The sequence below is a fragment of the Nymphaea colorata genome, chromosome 13, assembly GCF_008831285.2.
Source record: "Nymphaea colorata isolate Beijing-Zhang1983 chromosome 13, ASM883128v2, whole genome shotgun sequence".
In the NCBI taxonomy this organism is placed as follows: Eukaryota; Viridiplantae; Streptophyta; class Magnoliopsida; order Nymphaeales; family Nymphaeaceae; genus Nymphaea; species Nymphaea colorata.
The window spans coordinates 8,358,163-8,375,448 of record NC_045150.1 but is presented as its reverse complement, the minus strand read 5'-3'; positions in this window follow the sequence as shown (position 1 = coordinate 8,375,448).

Here is a 17,286-nt window from a genome sequence, read left to right as displayed (position 1 = left end):
CTTTAATCTAGAACTCTTAACTCAGTCCAGCCTATTAATACATTAGACACTCTATGCGCAATACCTAATCCAGACGGTGGTAATGACTTGGTGTAAATCCATATCGGACTCAAATCTGTAGTGTCAGATCCAGGAGCGGCCGATTTAATGTAATGTAGCTGGTCAGCCAGTAAAAATCCGGTCATTAGTTCAATTTAATTTCATGGGCTGTTCCTCAAAAATCAGAAATGCCACATCCGAACATGTTTTATGTGCTTGGCCTTGTGTAAAATTCGTTTAATCATACATGCTGAACAGAATATGTCCATAAGTTTTGAACTTATAATGTTGACGTAAGAACACGGTGACCATCGTACGTGCTTGAAGGATCTAGCAACCAAATTAATTCAGATTGAAAAATGTACATGTCTTTAGAGTGAATTCACTAAAACCATGTTAATGAATTTAGTAACATCAGCACATTGTCAAATTTTATTTTCAAAAGGGTGAAAAGCCCACATGGTTCACAATTTAAGAGCCCGATGACATATATTTCATTTAAAATTTACCCAAGACGTCACAATGACTAGTAATTTATTGAAAATTAATTTTGTGATATGTAATGGACTAGATTACGCTTTACATTCAAGCACCCAATATCCACATGGGCCCGTTCAAGTCCGAGAGAATATAATTGCCACATGGTTGGGAAAACGAAGGAGATGAAGAGTAATTAAAATCAACTTTAATTGGAACAAATTCTTCCTTTGGAATATTTTCAGAAGCTTCCATATTTGCGAAGTTAATTTCCGATTTATTGATAGAATATAACAACCCAGATTATTCACATTCACAAAAGGGTTGAGCAATAATTGACATATAAACAACGGCATCAAGCCATATGCATTCAACATGTCGAATTCCTCGTCACTTTCAGATTAAGTTAATCAAAATGGTGATTTGGAAAATAGTGGGTAAGTGTAAATGATATCGACTACTGGTCATCCCAGATATCACATTTAGCTTTAATTTGAATCGAACATACTTCTACTGCAAAAGAAAAAGTATCTGGTTTTCTTCAGTTTCACCTAGGTGGCGTGCATTCGATAGCATGAAAAGTTTTCTAAGATTATTTTCCCTACGCGCACATTTTGGAGAAGCTGATTTCGGGGAAACAGGAAGCACTTCTACCCAAGGCCCAACATTTTTCTCTCAAAATTTTTTGCCTTTATATGCATGCACACGGGTGAGATTAATTTTTCCCAAAATTTTCACCTCTGTTCGTTCTGAACATGTACGGGAGAATGAAATTTCACCTAATGTTTTATTTGAAGAAGAAACCTAGATCCGGTCCTGTCTATATATGCAAGCAGAATTTATCAGCACCTCTAAATGTTGAATCTGAAGCTCATGCTGTTTTTTTTTTCTTGAGTTATATCCAGTATAACTCAACTATACATGTAGTTTTCAGTTTATATGTTAATTATATTTACTATATATCGTCATCAACATCATCATACTTGTTGTTGTTGAGTTTAGAGATTTTCCATATATAATTGGAAATGTTTGTTTTTTATTTATAACTTGGTCGACGATTACAAAATTATCAGGTCAATGTACGCTTTTGTGGATCCTCCCAAAAGAAAAAAAAAAAAAAGAAAGAAGAAAGGTCCAGAGTCCACATAACGGAAAAACAGAACTCGAATATGGTATATCTTCTCATTTGCCGATCCCCATATCTTTCTTTTTCATCCAAGGAAATAAAAAGAAGCATGTCTGGATCGAAAGAACAGCTATAGTAACATCAAAGAGAGCAATTAAAAGTAGTTTCATGTCATACACTTTCTCATGAACTTAGTAGTAGATAGTAGCATTTGTGGGGTCTTAGGGTGGGCAATTTTAATTGTTTGGATCGTATATCCAAATCTTACAAAACACCCAAATCCATTTGAAATTCGAAAATTAGTCGATTGGATCCCAATACAAATCCAATTTTGGACCGGAAAAACTTGAGATTTCGTTATCCTGCTTTCGTTTTGGAGGGATTCTTCTTGGGAGAAGCTTGACTAAAGAGCCAAACCTTTTACTCTATTCTCAGAACTAAAGTTTTCAACTTTTTCTGATATGGACTTCTCTTTTGTTGGGAACTACTCGCGTGAAATCCTGTTAATTTTTGCAATCGGTATCGTTCTTCCTCTCATTCCAAATCTCGGTTGGATTAAAACAAATGGCAGCAATGCCTTTAAAATATCAAGCAGAGGCTTTCCTTTGCTACGGTGTTCAGTAAGCAATCTTCCAAGTTCCACCTTAAGGAGAAAGATCATGCTTCTGTCCGGAGACAATGGAGGACAATATAGAAAAGTAACAAAATTATCGGAAAATTTGGTGAAATCAGTCATTTAGTGGGATGGAATCGTGAAAGGAAAAGTGTGAGCCAAATTTTCTCATTCTTTTTCGTTCTCCTCTTCCAAAATTATAAGACTGTACATAATAAATATAATAATTAAGTGCATGCTGAGAGCTGCTCCTTCTCTTCATGCATGCATTTAAGAACGCAATTTGGGGAGAGAACATTTTCATGGCAGGAGGGACCATTTAGAAACCAACCTCTCATTGGAGGCAACTATGAACATAAAAAGGAGACCTAAATTACAGCACTAAGTTTAACGCCAGACATCTCTGTGTTCCTTTCCAACGAAAACTGGCTGCTGGCGCTGCAATGTAAGACGCCGAAGTTGTGTTTTTCACTGTCGCTTCCTTTGCACCAGAGTGCGTCTTTTTGTCAAGTGCCAGTGCTGGTCAAACATTTTGTTTCTCTTTCGTAGTTTTTAAAACATAAAAAGAACGTAGGTACATGGTCTTTCATCCAAAATTCCCCATGCATGAAGTCTAAGCACCTTGGTTCAAGACAAGAAAAATATTCATCTATGCCGACAAAATAAATTGTTTTATCAAGAAAAAAAAAATGAGAAACCTAGTGATCGCAACACCCACCAAAGAGGGATAAATATGGTGTTGCCTCCAACCAAAACTTTCACAATCTAGAACGTGCAACAAGAGCATCAGCAAGTTACTGTGGGACTATTGAGGGATGATATCTGCACGTGAAATATAAAACTACACGCTTACTAATTGGAAAAAATGGGCACTTGAGAGTAAGATGAAGCGAATACCTTCAGAATAGCTCTCCTCTGATCAAATGCAATAAATATTCAGCGACAAAAATGAAGGCCAGAATTCAAATGCAGTATTTACATGAAACATTCCTCTCTCTTCGTTTCCGCACCTCTGTGGGTGGGGCTTCTTCCTGGCCTTGTCCCCATTCTTTGGAATGTTAGTGCAGGCTTCCATTTTGGCATACAAGTGGTGTTAACCCTCAACTCAACCAACTGAGAGTTAGGGCGACGATCGCAAGAACTTCTGCACTGGCGCTAACCATGAAAAGGCGCGTTGGGTCCCATAAGTTGGACCCAGCATTGGCGCTGACGGAAAGCAGCTCTAATTTCTTGAGTGCCGTTCTTTTTGCTATCTCAAAAGACTCCCTCAAGCAACTGCGTTTTGTTTGCCTTGCGCTAGAGTTGTTGTTTTAGCCCCAGAAGTGACATCTTTTGTTGTGATCATGCGTATCCTTTTTGTAATTTTTGCTTCTTAAGCATGTTGATCCACCATACTTTTTTTGGTAATTTATGCTCTTGTAGGCACCCGTATAATCTATAAGTATCTTTTTAAGCATTGAAGTGGCAAGTAATTCACTTGGGGGCTGTTTGGTATGAATTTAGGGCAAAAAGTTGTCCATGCATAGGCAAAAGCTTTGCGTAGCCCTGTTTTTTAAGTAAGAAAAAACTTTTTGCATGCAAAACTTTTGAGAGTAGAATTTAAGAATCGTACAACTTTTTATTCTTTTTTGGACAAAAAAAAAGGCTTTTACGATGATTTGAATTTGTTCCATACAACACTACGGCACAAAGGATAGATTCATAAAAAGGTAACGGTAATAGACTGTTACAGTTGTCAAACGTTTCCTTTGTTTAATTTAATGCAAAAGCGAGTACTATGGGTAATTCTTTTTATAGTAAAACTCTTGTGTGAAAATCAAAACTCAAAAGAAGACAGAAACCGTTGAGAACAGAACACAGTTTTGCAGGTGCAAGGATTCATTCTTTGTATTGATCTGCTGTAATATAGATTACAAGCACACTCGACTTGATACAAGTGCATTACAATCTTCTTCTACACACTTCTATAGCTCAATTACAACTGTCTTCATTTATACAAATGACGCACTTCTGACCGACTAACCCTCATTCTCTTACTGCTCTGCTTCAGCTCATATCAGCACCGACCCGTTGAAGTTGCTTTTACGCAGTAAATATTTACGTTTGGATCGTCACAATGCAAACATTGTCCACGCATACTCTCCCTCTCTCTCTCTCTCTCTTACACACACACACACCCTACTTTTCAACGCGTATTATAATTTGTAAGAAGGAACTGACGTTTCTGCAGTGAAAAGCCAGCATTCTGAGAGGCATGTGCGCCTATTCCAGTAGACAATATCTTTTCAGTTCCTGTATAATAAAACCGACAATGAGAAAAAGCACACAAACAAGTGCATGCAAGCGCGCACTCACATGCACAGTTATATATATATATTAATGCTGCAAAGGGATTAAGTAATGATGCTAACATGACTAAACACAGAAGCAAAGTGCATGCATGCATGCATGACCCTGCTGCACGTACACAAAAGCTCATATGCACTGAGATCGGAAAGAAGGACACGATACCAATCACCACCGGAGATCAGTGTAAAACAGAGGCGGCCGTGGACTTCACTTCTTTGTGCACAAGAATCGCTGGGCAATTCTCCTTTGGCAGTCAGTACTCGGTGGAACTGCACTTCAGATGATCAACAGTGTTGAGTTTTGACTGCCGAAGAAGAAGAGCCCTGTAATTCTTGTCATGCACACATAAATCAATTAGCTTCCTGCGCCCTAAGGCTTCTTCCAAGCGTTGATAAGCGCTACAGAGTTTATATACATAAAGCTGATGATGCACTTGCAATAGAGAGTATATCCTAGAGTGCAATTCCCGTCGGCTGTCTTACACACTAGAACGTTTGTCACTTTTGCCTTTATTCCTCAATCTCAAGGCCGTCTTCATTTTCATACTTTTTTGGTGCACCCTGATCTATCCCCTGCAAAATCTCTTTTCCTAGCTTTATTAAGATCAAGGGCGTTCGTTTTCTATGAAATATTTTGAAGATTTTATCTTTCTGCCGAACGTGTGTGACATATTCTTTATCCTTTTCTTGTTTATAATATAACAATCCAATATTTTTCATGCCGAATTTTGGGTCCAGTTACTCTCATGACCTTAACAAATTAGAACCTGTTGCTTCTGCTACATATGTTCATCATCACCAACGAGTATATAAATACAGGACATCACATAAAAGGTATTTCTGGTTAGCCTTCTCCCGACCCATGCCACCTATACCGTTAATCAAATTTAGAGCTCTGATTAATCAAAAGAATCAGAACCTTAGGGGGCATTTGATAGCCTCCGATTTGAGATCCTCAGGGCGTATTTGTTTGAATGTGAATCAAATTTATAGGAGATCACTAGGGTCTCAGATCCGTAGATTTAAGGTCAGACCTCTCTTCCCATCTGACTTTATATGTATGGTTTTTAACATGTAATATGGTTTCAAGATCTATGTGTTTAAACTGAGGATCTTTCAAAGCGCATGTAGGATCCAACCCTAGGATCGCTAAAGCCTCCCCGCTCTGCTTTTAAATCCGACCTTTTTTCAAAGCATTGACATATTAGTAAAAGGAAATCCACAACAAAACCATGCACGTATTTCAAATCCGGAAGTAATCAAACACCCCTTTGCCGACGTGTTGCCATAACGATATATTAGAGGAAAGTAAATGCAATCATGAAATTACATTTCTTAACAAGCATGGTTCACGTCCATTAATGTGGATTTCTTCTTATGAATATCATGTAAAAGGTTCTAAACGCACTGGCCAAAGATTCTTTGCACACGTACCTGCGCATAAGAAAACAAACACAAATCTCTGTCTGTCTCTTTTCTTTTGAGGCATCGTTTTAAAATATTCCATCGACACGCGACCCCAAGCTTTGGTATTCATCTCTTTAGATCTGCTTGGACCTCGGTTAAGTCAATTTCCATAACGATGAACTCTTTCTCAGGGATCTTCTCCTACACAAGAGCTAATCCACCATGCCATGCTGCCACTTGTAATGGGAAAGAGGTCTAATCTTCGGTGATGAAGAAGCTAGGGTGGTTTCCGGAAAAGACTTGCAAAGGAACAGTACAGGTGCGATCACCAACATGAATGCAGGTCCACACTTTGTATTCATACTTTAGCTACTGAACAATAAAGCAGGGATTCCAACTAAAATCAAGATTTGGTGCATTTTGGAAAAGGAGGCATTTTCTTTTACCGCGCGGCTACACAAAGAATTGCTGAAAAGGCTTTTCCTTAAAGGTCATAGAGGTAACATTCAAATTTTCAGAGGAAATATGCTTGGAATGTTCTGCAAATTGCAACTTTGGAATTTCTGTGGTCAGAACATCAAGTCTCATGTTCTGTTTCCCTCCTGTTCTCTGCAAGTGTACGTAGTAGCAGTTTCTTGAAGACAGAATGATCATAGATCTGATTAAGAAGGTTTTGCATTCAGGAAGGCAGCGGGGCCAGTTTGAAGAACACAAAATATATTGCAGAAGAATTTGAAGGCGGATGAATAAAGAACACGCCAAAGTTTTCTCTCTGACAATCAGGAAGTAGTAAATCATTGTAACAGATATATGTTCATTAATTATATGCCCACAAACAGACTGCAAACAACTAAGCATGTCCTGTCAAATAACAATCTGACTCGGCAGTCCCAACTCAATTCCTGCCAATGCCCGCCTACTGTCAGGTTCAGTTTTGGAATAGGCCTTGGTGGGTTTGGTTAGTACTTAGTAGTGGATCTTTTCAAGCTCCAAAATCTAAAGCGGTCAAGATGTTAGATGTCAGGATTCTATATGATCAATACGTTCATCAGATCCATAATTTTCTACAATAACATATTTCTCTTTCTCTCACTGTTGTGCCGGATGTTAATAATCTGTCTCACCAAAAGAAAACCCGAAGGCCTTTCATTCATCCTGCCAGAATAGTAGCCATCATAGAAATCAGACAGGTAATGTGCCTTGTACGTGGTCACATGCTACTCCCGTTGAGGCCTCTCTCTCTATCTCCTTCTCATATTGTTATTTACATATAAATTATTACTAAAACATGGCTTCTTTGACTGTGCTTCCTTTGACGTGACACGAGAATTTGCACCTTTCTGATTTCCTTCGATTACGAACGAAAACTGACGAAAGAAAAACTATCATTCGTTCGCATGATACAGGAGACTCTCTCTCTCTCTCTCTCTCCCCTTGTGGAGCCCAAAAAAGTGAAGAGGAGACGAATTGTACCTTAGCATATGCTGGTTTCTTTCCTGCCGCATATCCTCATATTCATGCCTCGGTCTGCTGCAAACGGGCAACCGCCCTCTTTTCCGCATCTATAAGAACACAAGGCTGTGCTTCATACACCGTCAACCAAACCTCATAAGCAAAATTCAACATATTGGAGGCCCTGGCGTGCGTGAGTCAATGACAGTGCAATCCTCCTTTGGCAGTCGGAGAAAGACTTGCATATGAGAGAAAGATTTCTCCATACTACGCACAGTCGCCTGCCTTCTGCCAAAGGAGAATTGCCCTGCCATTTGCCTGCACTAATAATTATGATCACCCAAAACTGGGCGCTCTGTAAGTTGGTGATGTTTTCTCACCTGTCTCATACCTTTTTCTGTTGTGATTTTGGGTTGAAACCTGATTATTTTCTGGTTAATGCATCCGCTAGGTTGATCAAGAAGCTTTACGTACTTTTCAAACTGAACTTTCATATGCAGCTTTTCACAGAGAATCAAAATTCATTTGCTTCACTGCTGATCTCCACCACCATCGTCGCCATGGTCAATGTGATGACCAAATTTGCGCTTTTGCAACTGCCATCATTCTATAGAATGACAAACTCAACGTTGAAGAAAATCCAACTTTTGTTTAAGCAGCATGACGTTCCTGTTTCCCGTTAGCTTTTCCACTTGCTTTTTGGCTGTCTTCCTTTCAAGGAGTAGTTTAAAGTATATATTCTAACAACCTGATCATTAATGGAGAAGCAGGTCGCAGTACTGTAGAAAAAGAAGAAGAAGGAGGTCGAAAATATTGGCAGAAATGGGGTCCATGCAGATATCAATCACTCAGTGGCAGCATCTCCGCACTTCTCTTTCCGTTTCTTTTGCTTTCCTTTTCTTCTCACAGCAGGAAAAGGAATTTAAAAGCAACATTTTGGTCCATGCGCTCTAATAATCTATGTAGCTAAAAGACTTTGAATCAAATAATGATCATTGGAATCCTTCTCTTGGATGTACATTAGAGATAGCACTGCTAGCTCCAAACATATGGGCAGCAAGAATTTCTTTAATCTAGAACCGTTTACTCAGTCCAGTCTATTAATAAATTTGAAACTCTGTGCGCCAGACCTAATCCAGACAGCGGTAATGACTTAGTGTGAATCCAAATCGGGCCCAGATCTGTATTGTCAGATTTAGGAGCGGCTGATTTAATATAATGTATATACCTTTACCAATCCGAGCATTATCCTCTTCAAGGTAGTTGTTTTTCTCAAAGGACGTAACGTAGTTGGTCGGACCAGTGAAAGTTTGATCGACAATTCAATTCTCAAGAGGTGGTGCCAAAAAAATCAGAAATGTCACATCCAAACATGTTTTATGTGCTTGGCCTTGTGTAAAATTCGTCCAATCATGCATGCAGCAGGGAATATGTCCATGAATTTTGAATTTGTAATGTTAATGCAAGAATACGTGCCCCATCTTGCTTGAAGGATGTAGCAACCAAATTGATTCACATTGAAAAAATGTAAACGCCTTTAGCGTCAATTGACTATAACCAAGTTAATGAATTTAGTAATATCAGCACATTGCCAAATTTCATTTTCAAAAGTGTGAAAAGCCCACATAGTTCACAATTTAAAGCGTGATGATGTATATTTCATTCATAATTACCCAAAACATCACAATGAAGCCAAATTTAGCATTTGAAAAACAGCAACTTGATCATGTGAGGATTATCCAATATTTATTTAACGGCCCCTTTTTAATCAAAAGTTTAATTCCATGAGTTGTTGGGTTTTTGATCCACAATAAGGAGATCTCACATCCCTATGCACGATTATTTTGGAGGTGCTGATTTCAGGGAAATATGATGCGGTTCGACCCAAGTCCCAACCTTTTTCTCTCAAAATTTTTCGCCAATGCATTTTACACATGGTGAAATTTCTTCCAAAAATGTTCACCTTTGTTTGATCTTAACATAGTGGAGAGGATTGAATTTCACCTAATTTTTCAAAATTTTTGTCAATGCATTTAACACGGGTGAAATTTTTCCGAAAATTTTCTCCTCCGTTTGATCTCAACATGTAGGAGAGAATTGAGTTTCACTTTTTTTATTTCAAGTATATGCAAGCACCAGTTGCCAGCACTTTTTCAACGGTTGAATATGAAGCTCATGTTCTAGATGAGTAGCAGTATTTCATCCTTTCACACAAAAAAGGAGAGTCAATCTCCCGGCCAATCCCTCCATCCTCTTGAGTACTATTTTTTGTGCTTCGAGGTGCTGATGTTTCAACTTACACCCTTTGCAGCACAAACAGTTGATTCTTTCAAAGATTCGAAACGGGAACAAACCGCCTATCATCCACTGTCTCGACTGAATCTGAATTTCGTGTTGTTTTATTATACTCATATATATATATATATATATATATATATATATATATATATATATATATATATATATATATATATATATATATATATATATATATACATGCATGCAGTTTTCAGCTTATACGATGATTATGTTTAACATGTATCATCATCAGCATCATCATACTTGTTGTTGTTCTTGAGTATAGAGATTTCGATATATAACTGGAAATGTTTGTTTTTATATTTATAACTTGGTCGACGAGCAAAAAATATCAGGTCATGTACGCTTTTGTGGATCCACCCAAAAAAGAAAAGGAAGGTCCAGAGCCTATAAAACAGAAAAGCTGGACTCAAGTATGGTATATCTTCTCACTTGGCGGTCCCTATCTTTCTTTATCATCCAAAGGAAAGTAAAAAGAAGCGTGTCTCGATCGAAAAAACTGCTATAGTGACATCAACGAAAGCAATTAAAAGTAGTTTCCTATCACTTATTTTCTCACGAACTTAGTAACAGGTGTGGGCTATTAATATGAGCAATTTTAGATGTTTGGATTGTATATCCAAATTTTTCAAAAAACCCAAATCCAATTAATCCACTTCAAAGTCTCATGATCCGGATCCAGTTGCCTGGCATATCGATCCGTTATGGAGAAACTAAATTCAAATTGTTTACGCAGTATTTTCATGAAAGAAAAAAAAAGAGAGGGAGGAATCTATTTTGCGAATTATATAGATTTGAAAGAGGGAAAGAAAAGGGAAGAAAAAGAACCAAGATAAAGCTGATCAAGGGGACCAGTGTGTTGAGATGTGGAGAAAGGAAAAGGAGGAATAGAGGGAAAAAGAAGATTTCGAGAGAGGGATGTTCTCCGCATATGCGTTTGATATCAGCATATCCTCTTTCATGGCACTGATATATAACAGTACACTGCAGCAGGCATTACAGGGGAGCCATGCATAGATGGCCGGAGAGTTGAATCGATAGTTATGGAGATTCCGGCCGCCGGCATGCGGGACACGAATGACACGGTGATTCCCCTTTGGCAGGCGGCCTTCGCCGGAAAGACACGCCGGTGCATTCAATGCCTCGAACCGGACTCACGCCCCTGCCAAAGGAGAACTGCCCTGCCATTCTTCTACGTTAATCTCACGCAGCGTTGGCCGAGCTGGTTGAACCTTTGGTAGTCTTCTTCATGCATGTTACCTTATCTACAGGTGGTAGTCTCTTGATCCATAGAGCGTTTGGTTATTTTGGATTTAAAATCCATGGGTCTGATGTATCATGCTTTTGGCACATGGTAAAATTTGTGGTTCATCAAACTAATGATCTTAGGTCAGGCTTGTCGTCCATGCTTAAGATCCATATTTTACTTCTTTCCATTGAAAAAAATATCGGATTTAAAATAAAAAAAGAGAACGGTCTGATCTTAAATCCATGGTTCTCAAATTCTAAGGACCTCAAATCCAGACCTATCACATGCACTGGATATAGCATTGAAATCTTGTTTATGCCCAATTAGGCAAAATAGAGACTACTTCAATTTAAACCATTTACATCTTCATTGTTTATGCTTCTTTTGTAATAGAGTTCTAACTTAGTTGGCTGGTGCTGGTTGAACCTTTGTGGATCTTGTCCATGCATTTTATCTTAATGCACTGGTGTGTGTATATATATATATATACATAAAGAGGGACATCAAATTCTCATTGAGCTTGCTGGAGCTCTCATTTTGTTATCTTTACTTTCGGGTTGCCAGGAAGATATTATTTTTATGTTTTCCTTTTTAAATAGAAGACTTCAAAACATCCTTTACATAAAGCAACAGCATATTTTGACCCAAAAAGGCGGAGTCATAATGTGGTCGACCCCCCCACAGCCACCATGTCATGCCCTTTTCATTAAATAAGTAGGGATACAAGCAAAAACGACAAGAATAAAATAAATAAGAAAGCATCCCGATACTCTTGTGAAGGATGTACAGTAAGTCTATCCAAACAAAAATAATCACATACACATCAACACTAACCAATAAAAAGTCTTAAACAGCAACAGCCAGAACTAAAATCAAGAATTAACATTAACCCAGAAGCAATTAAATTTTCTTTTTTAAGGGAACAAGCACCTACAAGATGATAAAATTTTATTTTAGATGTTAAATTACAAAAAAAAACCCTTGTAAAACCCACCCCAAAAAGGTGTTGCGACTCATAGGACCTACATGATAACTCTCCCGCTTGGCCAACCTTTTTCCAACCTGGTTTATGTATTTGGGTCTGAATTTTTTTTTTTTTAATGGATGTGTTGGATGCTCGGAAAGACCAATACAGCTGTTAATGAATAAAGAGGGTATCGTCTAAAAAAAAGCCTTTTTATGAAGATAAAATGAAAATAAACCAAAAAAAAAAAAAAGTTTTCCCGAGGGGCATAGCTCAAAAGGTGGTCGTCACCGGAACCACCTTTTCTTTTATTTTATAAGTCAAGTAGGCGAACCTCCAGGCCTTTAGTAGCAGGGATGGAAGGGGGTGGCCGCCTCAATTAAGTGAAAAAAAAATTTACATTAACAAAATTGAAATTTTTTAGTTGCATAATGTATTTTTTGGATTTAAATTTAGTTTGGTCCTACCCGGATAAATTCGTTAGACCGTTTGGCCTGCTCCTAAAAAAAATCCTCGCTCTGCCCCTATTCAGTAGCATTGACAAAGGAGAACAGCCGATGATAAGGTTACTATATTATAGAGTAGAGCGCCCTTCCTTTTCAATAGACCTGAGGACACTCTTTTGGATAAGCTGCAATGTGTTACGGGGCTTGTATGTACCATGGGTTCCTACATGCAGGTTGAAGCACGTGGAGATCTCACTGTCTGGTGACAATGCAACTTTAAACCGTGTGGAATGGGGAGGCAGTGAAGGGGTTCGGCTCTTGCTTGATATGTAGGATTAATCCTCTTGCTCACCGAAAATGTTTAATTTGAAAAGAAAAAAGGTGTCATCTTCTTAGTGTTCTCATTTTATCCGCAAAAACTTATGCAACTGTTCCATGAACATGCATCTCTCCCCACTTTGTTGGCATTCTCCCAACACTCCCTTTCCAGGAGCTTTTGCTTCTGAGTTATTTGTGACACCTATTTCGTATGGTGGCACTTATGGCCTTATGCATGTGTCAGCACTATGGAAATTGATTTAATTGGGAATAATATTTTAGGCGTTTGATCTATATATTTTCCTTATTCATGCGTCTTTTTATAGGACTTTGAATATTGCATCTTTCTACGCTACACTTTTACGTTATGTGCATGTCTATTTTATGCACGTGCACATGTGCATTTTGCCAAATACATGTACGCATGCATGGATGTGCTTTTATCACTGTATACATGGATGAAAGATAGAGAAAGTAAACAACTAAGGTCGCTTGATTACTGGTCTCTTAATTCAAAGTTCAGTGCCCGGTATCAATTGATAACTTGAGGAAGATCGAAAATTTTCGATTTATTTATAGATTGTGTTCTCAATATATATATATATATGTGTGTGTGATTGGTAAATCCCAAACTGCTAGGTCAGAGATAAAAAAACCTTCAAATTTTTTGCTAAAAAAATATTTTGAAGATAACATAAACATCGTAATATGTTTCTAAAAACTAAGTTGATATAAAACATGTTTTAGTTTAAGTTGTTTTTATTAAGAATGGGAATTACTCTATGATAAAATTTTGATGTTATACGAGTCATGCAGTCTTACTTATTTTAAAAATATGAGTAAATTCAAAAAATGATTAATTTAATATACGTTTTCCACCAACTTAAATCATATCTGTAAGATTATATTGCAAAAAAGCACTTTAATCGTTGCATTTAGGTAGGTTGGTTTTATGAAAAACCGATAGTGGTGGACACTTGGATGCTAGACGGATAAAGAACAATTTTAACGTAAGATCTTTCACATATTTGTAAGTTAAAAAACAAAAACTTGTTAATTAATACTAGATAACAAAAATGTCACATCACCTTTTCTTTTTATTTTTTCTTCACCTCAATTATTTTTTCTTATTCCTAAACCCTTTCGTAAATCCAAACGATCTTTTCATAAGTGTTTGGCCCCAATTGGGTTGGGAGATCGAATTGATTATAGAAACATGAGTTTAACTAGTGAATAAGGAAATATACAAATGGCCCACAATACAAGTTAGAAGCTGACTGCATGAAAATAAAAGCTAATTGTACTCGACTCATATGGATGGATGTAAGGTGTCTGAGAAAAATTGATACATCGGTGAAATTTTATAGCTAGGGTTCTTCAAATGCACAGTGTGACTTAGTCTCATCAAATCTGACATACAGCGACATGTAGAAGAACAGTTGAGTTGTTCCCAAGGTTTTGGTTAGCTTTTCCACAGCAGACATCTAAGATGAAGATAGAATAATTTTAAAACCTCTGAGCCGCCAAGAAGCTTAATACAATCATTCTACTCCCTTGCTTGCCCCTTAGAGAGAGCGGCCATTAAAACACCATAAACCATTGCTACACTATAAACTCTTGCTAATGCTTTTGTAGCATCCTGGGGTTTCTAAAGACGGTTTTTTAAATATTTAATCATCTAACAATACCCGGTAACCGACTGATTTCATATATATGTATATGTATATAGTAATATAAGAACATGAGGAAGAAATGCTGGTCAGCCGAAGAAGAAGAAGAAGAAGAACCTTTAATATATGAATGGTCGGTTACTGAACCAACTAAGCAAATTAAGTGCTTATCTGAAACAAAATCCATCATCAACACATTTCTTTGTCATGTCACTATAATATTAATGCCCCAATAAAATCAGCCATCATATATTATAACTGCAAGGCTTCGTTTGTGATGGCCCCGTTCTCGGTGAAAACGGCTGTTTCATGTCAAATCAAAGTGGTTGTTGGCAAAATTTAGCTCTGAAATATCACTGGTCGGTGATTTTAAAAAAAACAATGGAAAGGGTCGGCCATGGTTAGGTCGTTTCTTTTTGCGTTCCCAATAGGATGGACGTCTACCAATTTACGTTCTTAAAGAGTTCCTAAATCTCAGCCACCCTTTTTAGCGATGAACGTTGGTCATTTAAAATGCATTTTCCCTTTAATTAAGGACTGTGATTGGGAAGTGTGGGCTCGTCATTCGAGCAAGGGTGGAGATGGTAGGCGGCTAGTTTTTGTTTTTACATATACTCTAAAAAAAAAGAGTGATACTTTATCAGATGGAAGTGACGAAGCTAAAAATTTTTTATAAGATGATTTGAATTAAAGTTTCTAAATTTTGATAAGGACTGAAATATCATTTTTCAAAATTATTGTTAAGTGAAAATTTTCTAAAATTTAAATGTAAACTTTTTTTAAATCTTTTTTTCACGGGGGGTCAGGACTCGTGCGGATCCCCCCTTGGCTCCGCCCTTGAGTCGAAGCCATACTATAAGTAAGATAAGAACAGCTAGTGAGATAAGAGAAAGAGTAGGGGCTTCAACTTTCAACTCGGTGGTAGAATGAAATCTTCATTTTGTCCAATATTTTTGCTTTTCAGAATTTATCTCTTCATGGGTCACAGATCTGGGGATAGGAGACGCTGACTGTTATATGGTTGTGATGGAGTTTATCGCAATTAAACATCTTCTCCGTCCAGTCCAAATCGCAAATATTGCCAAAGAAGATGAGATGGGATTGTTATTATCCTTGTTTTCTATGTGCCCACCAAAGCTGCCAAAGTATTGCTAAATAATTAAACTAAGATTTGACTGCAAAACCTAACCATTGAATAAACTATATTTCCTTAGTTTTTGGCATCATTCTAAATGAATAATCTGTCATCCTATGCTTACGAATGAATGTCGGGGTTTCTTTAAAAAAAAAATTACTAAGTAGAGGAAACAACTCCGGCTGAAGGAGCTCACCTGGAGCATAAAACCTCGAAAATCATTTTCCCACCAAGGATCCGAGCACATACACATCTGTGTTGATTTATTTGTGCAAGGAGCAAGTATCTCTTTATTTGAACCAGCGACTGACTACCTACCAACCATTGATCCGATCAACACCAGCTCCTCCAAGTTAATTTGATTAAATATATTGTTTGTGAAATATTGCATGACTAATAGTTAATTATTCATCCAGCTGTTACTCAAATAAGCTCGAATCGGCTGATTCGGACCGACTGGCAGACCGATTTGATTTGGTGGCCGATTCAAGAGGTGCCAATTGTCAAATATTTTTAAAACATTAAAGGAATTTTCATAATTTAAATTAATTTAATTTTTCTGAAATCTTGTTGTCTTAGCTTTTAGGGCTTTGCAACTGATCCGGTCGAATTATGAATTCGTCAATTTGCAAATTGGCAGGCTTAAGACTGGTTCAATCAACTTCCAACTTGATTAATTGTTCGTGGAGTTTCGATATGTAAACTTATCTTTTCAAAAAAAAAAAATTGTATGACATTTTTTTACTTGAAAAAATAATAATAAATGTGCAAGTGGCTCCTTACAAGCTATTAAAAATTGTGTTAAATGGTCTTAACATAGCTGGTCGAGTTAAGAGCCTATTAATAGCATGTTTTTAGTTCAATTATTGTAGGTGTTATGCTTCTGCTCATAAGGGGACTCGACATCCAAGTTAACGGGTTCACTGCTACCATCAGGCGACACAGTCTAAGACTCCAGAGGCAAGGGGAATGGAGGGCAGCTTTGGACTTCTTTTGGGCAGTATGGATGAACCTCCCACTCACCCAAATCTACTTATACTTTACATGTATATCACGAATTCTATAAATATTTATCCAGACTCTAGTCTACACGTTGTACATTATTGATTATACAAACTCCCGAGAAAATATCCTTTTCAAGTTGGAACGATCAAGGGTTAAAGAACGTGTGTTGTGGTTGTCATCTTGGCTATCTATTTTTACATGGTTGAAAGAAAATTAATGAGAAAAAATTGTTAAACAATATTAGATGACTAAAATATCATGTCTATTTTCTCGCTTTGATTTTAATGAGCCGTCTAACTTGAAGAAATCAACAGCGAAAGTGACTTCTTACAAGTCTAGCTCGGTATCATACGTACCAACTTCTCTTTACATTTATGTTCATTATTATTTATTTGCGTGTGTACGCAGTCAGACATGCTTCTTTCACATTATCTCGTTCCTTTTACTTTTTCACATTAAACCATAGGAGTAGTATTATAACATACTAAAAATTGTGAAAATTTTAAAACAATTAAAACCAACCATATAAACTTAATGCTTTTAAACAGTTAGATAGGTGGGGGCTTCACGGGCCGTATGGCCACGGAGACCATTCTTTGAAAGATTAATTTAATGGTTGAACTTGGGTCGATCTGGGTCCAGTTATATAGAGCAGTCCTACGAGACTTAGGTCACTGCCTGATGACCAATTCAATATTTGTTAACCATATGCTTAGTG